This window comes from Scylla paramamosain, chromosome 9 (assembly GCF_035594125.1).
Source record: "Scylla paramamosain isolate STU-SP2022 chromosome 9, ASM3559412v1, whole genome shotgun sequence".
In the NCBI taxonomy this organism is placed as follows: domain Eukaryota; kingdom Metazoa; phylum Arthropoda; class Malacostraca; order Decapoda; family Portunidae; genus Scylla; species Scylla paramamosain.
Genome location: NC_087159.1, coordinates 16227501 through 16237500, shown reverse-complemented (window position 1 = coordinate 16237500; position 10000 = coordinate 16227501). Strand labels below are relative to the sequence as shown.

Genomic DNA, 10000 nt, shown 5'->3' with positions numbered 1-10000 from the left:
CCCCTCTTTCTTTTATTCTTTTTTATTTTCTCTTCTTTTTATTGGTTCCTTATTGATTTTTCTCCTTCTGTTTCTTCCCTCTCCTCTCCTCACTTACTTTTTGAATATTTTTTCCTATTTATTCTTTTTCTTCCTTCCTTTTTCTTTGTCTTCCTTCGTATTTTCTCTCTTTTCTTTTCATTCATTCATTCATTCATTTGTCGTTCCCTTTCTTTCTCCCTTGTTCCTTCTCTTCTTTCACTTGTTCTTCTAATCTATTCCTGTTTTCTCTCTTATTCTCCTTTCCCCTTCCTTTCTTTTCATCCCCTCTGTCCTGTGTTTCTGGTCCCTTTCCTTCTTTCTCTTTATTCCTTCCTTCCTTTTGCCTTTCCTTTTGCTTCCTCCTTTTCTTTCACTTCCCTTTCTTCCTCCTTATATTCCTATCCCCTTTTTTTTCCGTCACCTTCCTGTTTATTTCCTCTCCTTTTATCCTCGTTCTCTTAATCCCTTCCTATTTCCCCTGTTTTTCTGGAGTTTTCCTTCCCCTCTTTCCCTTCCTTCCTCTTTCTCATGTTCCGTTCCTATCTTCCTTTTTCATCATCTCCCTATTTCGTCCCTCTCATGTTTTATCCATCTCCCCTTATTCCCTCGCCCTCTTCCTTCCCTATCTCTTTTCCTTCTCTTTCACCTACCCTCCCTTCCTCCCTCTCCTTTCCTTCCTCTTTTCCTATCCACTCCCCGTTTCTACACAGCCACGTTCCCTTCTTCCTCTTCTCCCTCTCCCTCTCTCTTAGCCCCTCTCAAAATCTTCTTAGCGGGGTAAAAGCTCTCTCTCTCTCTCTTTCTCCCTCCCGAACACTGCTGTCTCCCAATTAGATTTCCGTGGTTTTGGCTTAGGTTGAGATGGACTCGAACCTTGTGGTACTCTGAGGGGAGGAGGAAGGAGGAAGGAGGAGGAAGATGAAGAGGATGGGTAATAGGAGTAAGTGAAGGGGGAAGAGATAAATAAAAGAAGGATGTGAAGGGCAGGGAGGGGGTGAAGAAGTGTGAAAAGGAATGGGGTGGGAAGAGAAGCGGGAAGATACGTAGGAATGGGATGGGAAGAGAAGCGGGAAGATACGTAGGAATGGGGTGGAAACCACTAGACGGGTGGTTGTGAAAAGGGGGAGGAATGAAGGGGAAGATGAAAAGAAAGAGGAGGAGAAAGATGGGGAAAGTAGAAGTCAGAGTTAATGGGAAATTAACAGAAAATAAGTAAGAAAAGGGAAAGAAAGGGAAGATGAAGAGAAGAGAATGGGGTGCGAGAAAGAGGAGAATGGGATGGAGATTGAGTGATGAGAAGATAAATGGAGAAGGAAAAGGAAAGATTAGGAATGGGAGAGACGTTAAAAAGAAAAGGGAATGAAGAGAAAGAAGACACTAATAGGAATGAGAAAAAAAATCAGATAAAGGGGAGAAAGAAGGAGAAAAGAGAAAAGATAGACAATAAGGTGTGAGAGAAAATGATGAGAAGAGACTGGAGAGAAGAGGAAGCGAAGAGGAAACGAGGGAAAAGCAGGAATGAAGAGGAAGGGAAGAAGAGACATAGGAGGTGAAGGTAGAGATGGGAGAGAGGAAATGAAGGGAAGAAGGGAACAGAGACAAAGAAGGGGAAGAGAAAGAATGATATAGAGAGAATAGGAATGGGAGGTTTGAATGAAAGGGAAGGGGAGAGGAAGAAAGGGAATGGGGGTGTGAAAGGAAGAGGGGAGGAAAGAGAAAGGAAGAATTTTAATAGGAGGGATCAGGTAGGAAAAGTAGAGGAGAGGGAGGGAGAGAGGAAGAAGGGGAGAGAGGAGAGAGAGAGAGAGAGAGAGAGAGAGAGAGAGAGAGAGAGAGAGAGAGAGAGAGAGAGAGAGAGAGAGAGAGAGAGAGAGAGAGAGAGAGAGAGAGAGAGAGAGAGAGAGAGAGAGAGAGAGAGAGAGAGAGAGAGAGAGAGAGAGAGAGAGAGAGAGAGAGAGAGGGGGAGGTGAGAGGAAAGAGGCTTTCATAATATATGCAAAAGAATAGGTCCTCTCTCTCTCTCTCTCTCTCTCTCTCTCTCTCTCTCTCTCTCTCTCTCTCTCTCTCTCTCTCTCTCTCTCTCTCTCTCTCTCTCTACATTATTGACAGCCGAGAGAAGGAAGGTTTACACAGATGATTCTTAAATTTTTGGGGTTTCAGGAAATAAATCTTTCTTTTTAAACTTTTTGTAAGATACCTCTCTCTCTCTCTCTCTCTCTCTCTCTCTCTCTCTCTCTCTCTCTCTCTCTCTCTCTCTCTCTCTCTCTCTCTCTCTCTCTCTTTCAGGAGGTCACGGTTCCTCGGCTCAGATCTGGTGATGATGATGATGAAGAGGAGGAGGAGGAAGACGAGGAGGAGGAGGAGGAGAAACCAATTGATTTCCTGGCGATCTGATGCCACTGTTTGTTGTCATGTTGTCGTGGTGTGTGTGTGTGTGTGTGTGTGTGTGTGTGTGTGTGTGTGTGTGTGTGTGTGTGTGTGTGTGTGTGTGTGTGTGTGTGTGTGTGTGTACCCATACATCGATTTATTGCTCCGACACTTGGTTCAGAGAGAGAGAGAGAGAGAGAGAGAGAGAGAGAGAGAGAGAGAGAGAGAGAGAGAGAGAGAGAGAGAGAGAGAGAGAATGGAGGGGAGTGGTGATGAAACATTTGGGGTGAAAAGCACGAGGAGGAGGAGGAGGAGGAGGAGGAGGAGGAGGAGGAGGAGGAGGAGGAGGAGGAGGAGGAGGAGGAGGAGGAGGAGGAGGAGAAGGAGGAGGAGGAGGGCGCATTGGTTACGAAGAAGAAAACGAGGAAAGACGAAGCAAAAGTGAGAGAGGAGGAGGGAAAAATAAGAAGAAAGGAAAATGGATAGGAGGAAAGGAAGAGAAGAAGGAAGAGGAAAAAGGAAATAGAAGAGAAGAGGATAAAGAACATACTTTCATCAACAAAGCGAAGGAGAACGAAGAATAAAACTGAAAGGAAGGATAAATGAAGGAAAGGAGGAAGGTAAGGAGGAGGAGGAGGAAGGGACGAAAGAAGGAAGGGATGAAGGAAGCAAAAGAACAGGAAATGAAGGATAAATTGGTGAAGGGAGATATAAAGAAGAGAGGAAATGAGGGAGAAAATAAGAGTTGAAAGCAGGTGGAAGGAAGACGTGTGTGTGTGTGTGTGTGTGTGTGTGTGTGTGTGTGTGTGTGTGTGTGTGTGTGTGTGTGTGTGTGTGTGTGTGTGTGTGTGTGCTTTAGTCAGTCAATCTTTCAATCTATTTTTCAGTCAGTCAATCAGTCAGTCAATCAGTGAGTCAAACAGCTATTTATTAACTGCCTGACTGACTGAATGATCCGCCGACTGACTGACAGATTCACTGATTGGTTGACTGAAGAGCTAAAGGATTGACTGATGGCCGATTATAAGGCGATGTTCACTCAATTAATCAGTCATCCACTCATTCGATTAGTTATCTTGTCAGTCACTCGGTCACTCGATCAGTTAGTAAGTCACTCGACCACTCATTCACTCACTCACTCACTCAATCCATCACTCAATCAACCTTGTTACCTGCGCGGGGACAGAACCTCACATCTGTTTAAATCACCTATTTGTTTACCTTCGCCAGGTGTGACCCTCCTGAGAGAGAAACCGCAGATGTAAACATAACACAGAGACCCAAACTAACCTAATCCAACTTCATCTAACCAAACTTAACGTGACCAAACCTGCCCTAAGACTACCTAACCTAATCTAATCTAACCCAATCTTTCTTGAACCTCCTCCTTGAATATTTAACCTCAAAACTTTGTAGAGGAAGGAAGAGATAAGACCTAAGGAAAGCTGGGAGAAAAGGGAGAAGGGGAGATAACAAAAAACGATGGGAAAAAATGGAAAAAAGGAGATAAGAGAGAGAATGTGTGTGTGTGTGTGTGTGTGTGTGTGTGTGTGTGTGTGTGTGTGTGTGTGTGTGTGTGTGTGTGTGTGTGTGTGTGTGTGTGAGGGAGGGGGTGACTTCACAATAACACCTGTAAGTTTACCTCCACAGGGTGTTGAGAAAGAGAGGGAGGGAGGGAGGGACGGGGAGAGTGAAGGGGAGGAAAATGGAAAGAGGTGGGGGGATGTTTGGCCAGTGTAATGGAGGTGTTGACTCTTGTCTCTACCACACTTCCGATTTTCCTTCTCCTCCTCCTCCTCCTCTTCCTCCTCCTCCTCTTTATCTTTTTTTTATTCCTCTGCTTCTCAACGCCTTCCTGTTTTGCTTCCTTCTCTTCATTTCCTTTTTCTCCTGTTTCTTCATCTGTTTTCCTTTTCTCCGACTCTTCGTATAACTTTATTTTCCTATTTCTTCCGATCCTGCTTTAATTCTTCCCTTGCTCTTCTTTCATTCTCCTCTCCTTCTTATTCTCCAGTTTCTCTATATCTCCGAGTTCTGTTTCTTCTTCCTCTCCTCCTCTCTTTCTCCTCTTCTACGTATTATTTGTTCCTTCACCTCTTCAAATTCTACTTCTGCTTGTCCTCTTCTCTTTTTTCTTTTCTTCTCCCTATTCTCCAGTTTTCCTACTTAATTCAACTTCTACGGGTATTTCTGCTTCTCCTCTCTCTCTCTCCCTATCCTACAGTTCCTTCAAAACCCACCTAACCTAACCTAACCTAATTTAACCTAACTCACCGCACCCTCAGTAGATTAACACTAAAACCCTATTCTCCAGTGTAAAAATTCCAGCCAATCGCGTGTACGTACCTCCCCTCCTCCCTCCCCGCCCCGCCCCACGCTAGCCAATCACCTCCGTCCCTTTCAAAAACCCGCCCACCAATCGCCTGCATCGGAATGGACGGGAGGGGGAAGGATGTTATTCATGCAGCAAATAAATCCTTGGGTTCTCCCTCTCCCTCACTCACTTTGCTTTCTTTCCTTACTCTCTCTCTCTCTCTCTCTCTCTCTCTCTCTCTCTCTCTCTCTCTCTCTCTCTCACACATATTGGTATACATAAGTTATGGAGACGAAGCATTTCTGTGTGTTGAAAGAAAGACGCTAGCTCTCTCTCTCTCTCTCTCTCTCTCTCTCTCTCTCTCTCTCTCTCTCTCTCTCTCTCTCTCTCTCTCTCTCTGAACACACACACTCACAAAGACGAGGAAAAGTTTGGTTTCCAGTGTGATTTCTTATACTTATTCTCAAACTTTACTTTTTACTACTCTTCCTTCATAGTTTCCTTCCTCCTTCTCCCTCTTCTTTGTCTCCTTTCTTCTTCCTTTTTTTATTTTTCCCCTTATTTCTTCAGTATTTATTTTTCTTTCTTTACTATCATATTTTTCTCTTCTCTTTCTCCCTCTTCATTTACTCTCTCTCTCTCTCTCTCTCTCTCTCTCTCTCTCTCTCTCTCTCTCTCTCTCTCTCTCTCTCTCTCTCTCTCTCTCTCCTCCCCCTCCTTCGGTATTTACTTTTTACAACAGCACCTTCATTTCTCCTTCACCCTCTTCTTTCTCTCTATCTCACTTCTCATTTTGTTCTTTTTTTCCTTCTTCACTATTTCTTCATTTATTTCAAGAACTTGAGATTCATTTCCAATCATAAATAAAATTAAAATATCCATACAAATATTTCCTCTCCTTCCTTCCTTAATTTAACTTTTACTTTCCCTTTCTCTTTGATTTACTTCTCTTCATCTCCCTCAACCTTTCTCTCTCTTCGTCTCCCATTCCTTCCATTCACCTATTCTCACATTAACCTACTTTCCTTCCTCCCTCTTCTTTCCTTCCTCCTCCTCCTCCTCCTCCTCCTCCTAACTCGCAATCAATCATTTCCTTAATTCCATTCTTCCCTCACAATCCTTCTTCCATCTTCATCATCACTCTCCTTACTCACTTTTGCCTCCACATCCTCCTCTTTCTCCTCTCTTTATTTCTCTTCGTTTTCTTTCTTAACATGGGGAGGTAGACTTCGTTTTTACTGTCTTCACCCTCTGAATGTTATTTGGCACACCTTGCTTGAATCGCTTACTCAAGATTTTTATTTATTTATTTATTTATTTTTTTTTTTCATACAGCCATTTCTAAACATTACATAGGTTGGGCACTGTAAGGTTATTTTATTCCCTCTCTTTTTATTTCATGTAGGTGCTTGAAAAGATTAATGTTGTTGTTTAATGTAAGAGGGCACTGGCCATAGGGAGCAAAAAGAGCGAAAGAAAAATTAAATAGACCCACTGAGGCGCCAGAATGGTAAAAAAAAAAAAAAAAAAAAAGAAGGATCATTCACAATTGCAATATAAGTGCCTTGAGCCCTCCCTTTTGAAAGAGTTCATGTCACAGGAAGGGGGAATTTAATACCGAAACAGGCAAGAAGTTCTATAGTTTACTAGAAAAAAAGGAATGAATGACTGAGGATACTGGTTAACTCTTGCATTAGAGGTGGATCGTAATGCTTCCTCCTTTTCCTCACCTATTTATCTGTTCATTTACTCCACTTTTATAACATGAGTGGTGTGGAGATTATAGGCAGGTGAGTAGGTGGGGAGGAGCCTTCGTCTTTACTAAATTCTCTTCCTCTACTCTTTATCTTTATTTTGTAGCATGGAGAGTGATGAGGAAACTGTAGATGGATGGATGGGTGGGGTGGGGAGGAGCCTTTGTCTTTACTATCCTATCTTCTTCTATTCTTTTTTTATAACACGGGCAGAGTGGAAGAAACTGTGGGTGGGTGGGGAGGAACCTTCGCTCTCACTATCCTACGTCTCTCACTTCATATCAGATAGTGTAGGTGATTAAAAACAATCTCGTTAGTGTCATGAGGTCTGCTAGTGTCCCTTCTTCCTTTGTGTTGATTTGTGTCACTGTTACTCCTCCTCCTCCTCCTCCTCCTCCTCCTCCTCCTCCTCCTCCTCTTCTCACAATCCTTCAGCGATAAATGAAGGGCATTCCAGAGTCCTTAGGGATAATTGTTGCCATTTCACTTCCTTCACTCCTCAGCAGGATTCCCGAAGTGACTCTCTCTCTCTCTCTCTCTCTCTCTCTCTCTCTCTCTCTCTCTCTCTCTCTCTCTCTCTCTCTGCGTGCTTTACTTTTATTCTCTCCTTTCACATCATTACGAGTTCTTTTCATCAGTGTCGTTTGCGTCTCTCTCTCTCTCTCTCTCTCTCTCTCTCTCTCTCTCTCTCTCTCTCTCTCTCTCTCTCTCTCTCTCATGAATGACGTTGTTTTCTCCTTTTTTCTTTGTCTTTCGTTCCCTGACGTCTTCCCATTCGTCTTCTCTCTCTCTCTCTCTCTCTCTCTCTCTCTCTCTCTCTCTCTCTCTCTCTCTCTCTCTCTCTCTCTCTCTCTCATTTCCTGGCCCTTATCACATCTCTCTCCCTCACCTCCTTCCTTATCTTGTCTCCTTACTTCAACTATCTTCCTCATCTTTCACCTCCTTCAACTCCTTTCTTTTCTCCTCCTCCTCCTCCTCCTCCTCTCCTCTCTTCCTCCCCTCCATTCCTTCCTCCTTTCATTCTACGTCTAACCTCTCCTTTTTCCCTCTCGTCTTTCCTCTCGTCTCCTCTGCTCTCCTTACCTCATCTCTCTCTCTCTCTCTCTCTCTCTCTCTCTCTCTCTCTCTCTCTCTCTCTCTCTCTCTCTCTCTCTCTCTCTCTCTCTCTCTTTTATTTCCTTCTTTTCTCTCCTCCCACCTTACGTAACCATCCTCCTCTTTCCTCCTTTTCCCTCTTGTCTTTTATCTTGTCTTCTTGTCTTACCTCGTATTCTCTCGTTTCCTTTCCTCCTTTCTCATTCCTTTCTTTTTTACTTCCACCTTAGCTAGCTCTCCTCCTCCTCCTCCTCCTCCTCCTCTTCTTTGACTCTCCTTATCTCACAACATGTCTCTTCTCTTCTTTCCTTCCTTCCTTCTTTTCTTTCATTTCTTCTTTTCTTCCTTTTCTCCTCTCACCTTAGTTTGTCTTCCTCTTCCTCCTTCTCCTCATACTTCCTATTCCTTTTTCTTCTTTTCTTTCCTCTCTTCCTTTTCTCTTTTCTCCTTTCACTTTATACAGCCACCATCCTTCTCCTTCTCCTCACCTTTCCTTCCGCTTCTTATCTCTTCTTCTTATCTTACTATCTACTTCTTCCCTCTTCTTTCTTTCCTCCTCTCACTTTACCAAATCAGCCTCCATCTTCTTCTCTTCCCTTTTTTTTCCCCCTTTCATCTCTTCTTGTCTTACCTTGACTTATCCTCTCTTCTCTCCTCTGCTCTCAATCTCTCCCCCACCTTACCTTACCGTCTCGTCTCCTCTCCTCTCACCCTCCTTTCGTCGGCTCCACAATACTCACCTGTGAAAGGAAGGCAAAAATTAATTAAGAACCATTTGAGGTGCATTATCAAACAACTTATTTTTAGCCACCAATAAAAATCTCCCACCAACACCCTGCCAGAGAGAGAGAGAGAGAGAGAGAGAGAGAGAGAGAGAGAGAGAGAGAGAGAGAGAGAGAGAGAGAGAGAGAGAGAGAGAGAGAGAGAGAGAGGGGGAATGAGGGATGAAGGGGGAGAAATGAGGAAGCCACGCGATATGAGCATACAATTTCCCCTGAGTGTCATGATGCTGTTGCAAGGGGGGGGGAGCAGGGGGAGGGAGGAGGAGGTGGGGGGTCATGGAGGGGTGGGGAGCAACGAGAAGTGGGCGTGAGGTGGAGTGGTGGGTAGGTGGGTTGACGGTGGGTTAGGAAAGGGAAGGGAAGGGAGAGGATGAAATGGAAGTGAAGGAACGGAAAGGAAAGGGAAGGAGAAAGGAAGAGGAGGGATGAGAATGCTAAAAAAAGGAAAGGGATGATAAAAAAAATGTGGAGACGGAAGGAAAAGGAAAACGAAGAACAAGCATGAAAAGACTAAAAAGGAAAGGGAGGATAAAAAAAAATATGAAGGAAAGGAAAGGGGAAAAGAAAGAGAAGAAAGGTGGGAGGAGCGGAAGGAAAGGAAAGGAACTGAAAAGAAGAGAAAGTAAAGCAGAGGAGAAGGAAAGGAGGAACAGGAAAAGTAGTGAAGAGTAATAGCTGCATTAGAAAAGTAAGAAAGAAAGGGAAGGAGACAATAATAAAAAAGAAAAAGGAGCAGAAGGAAAAAATTAAGAAAACACAATATGTTACAAATTAAAAGGAAAAAATAAGAAGAAACATGATAAGAAAAAAAGCAAAGAAGTAGAAATGGATGAAAGAAGAAAAGAGATGAAACTTGAAGAGGATGGGAAAAAGAGAATGGGGGATGCAAATAGACGGGAAAAACGATAAAAAATTAAGGAAATGAGACTAAGGAAGGAAAAAAAGAAAATAAACAAGGAAAATGGAGCTAAAGAGGTAACTAGGAGGAGGAGGAGGAGGAGGAGGAGGAGGAGGAGTGCAGGGCGTGGCGACTATTACTGCTGTTTACGCAATTGCAAGATGACGTCAGAGAGAGAGAGAGAGAGAGAGAGAGAGAGAGAGAGAGAGAGAGAGAGAGAGAGAGAGAGAGAGAGAGAGAGAGAGAGAGAGAGAGAGAGAGAAAGGTAGAGGGAGGCAAGTTCACCTGCTAAGACATGAAACTAAAGCTACACTGCCATCTAGCGGCTACACGCACCACCATCACCACCACCACAATTACTACTACCAATATCCTCACCACTATTACTATTATTATTATTACCACCCGAATTGCTGCTGCTGTCACTCCGCCACACACACACACACACACACACACACACACACACACATACCGACACTAGTTTACCTGGAGTTTACCTGAATCTAGCCTACCTGTGTCGTTTACCTGGATGTAAATTAACTATAAGCTGACCTGACCTACCACCAAAGAAACACAAAGGAACACTAAAGAGGAGAAAACAGCGGCTGACCTACTGACCCTTACGTTTTGTGATAGAAGGAAGCTGAGAGGGAGGAGAAGGAAAGGAAAAGGAGAGAGGAAAGTAAAGCACAGGAGAAAGAAAGGAAAAGGAGATGCAATAATGAGTAATAAATGCATAAAGATAAAGAAAGAAAGGAAAGGAGAGAAG

The 10000-nt window shown here is 43.5% G+C and overlaps 1 long non-coding RNA gene across 1 annotated transcript in view; it reads right to left on the bottom strand.

Moving 5' to 3' along the window:
• Nucleotides 1-5907: 5907 nt before the first annotated feature.
• Nucleotides 5908-10000, bottom strand: part of LOC135103683 (uncharacterized) — a 70916-nt gene continuing 66823 nt past the window's right edge. The window contains exon 2 of the long non-coding RNA XR_010270161.1: nt 5908-8291. This is a non-coding gene — a long non-coding RNA (uncharacterized LOC135103683). The remainder of the gene's footprint in view (nt 8292-10000) is intronic.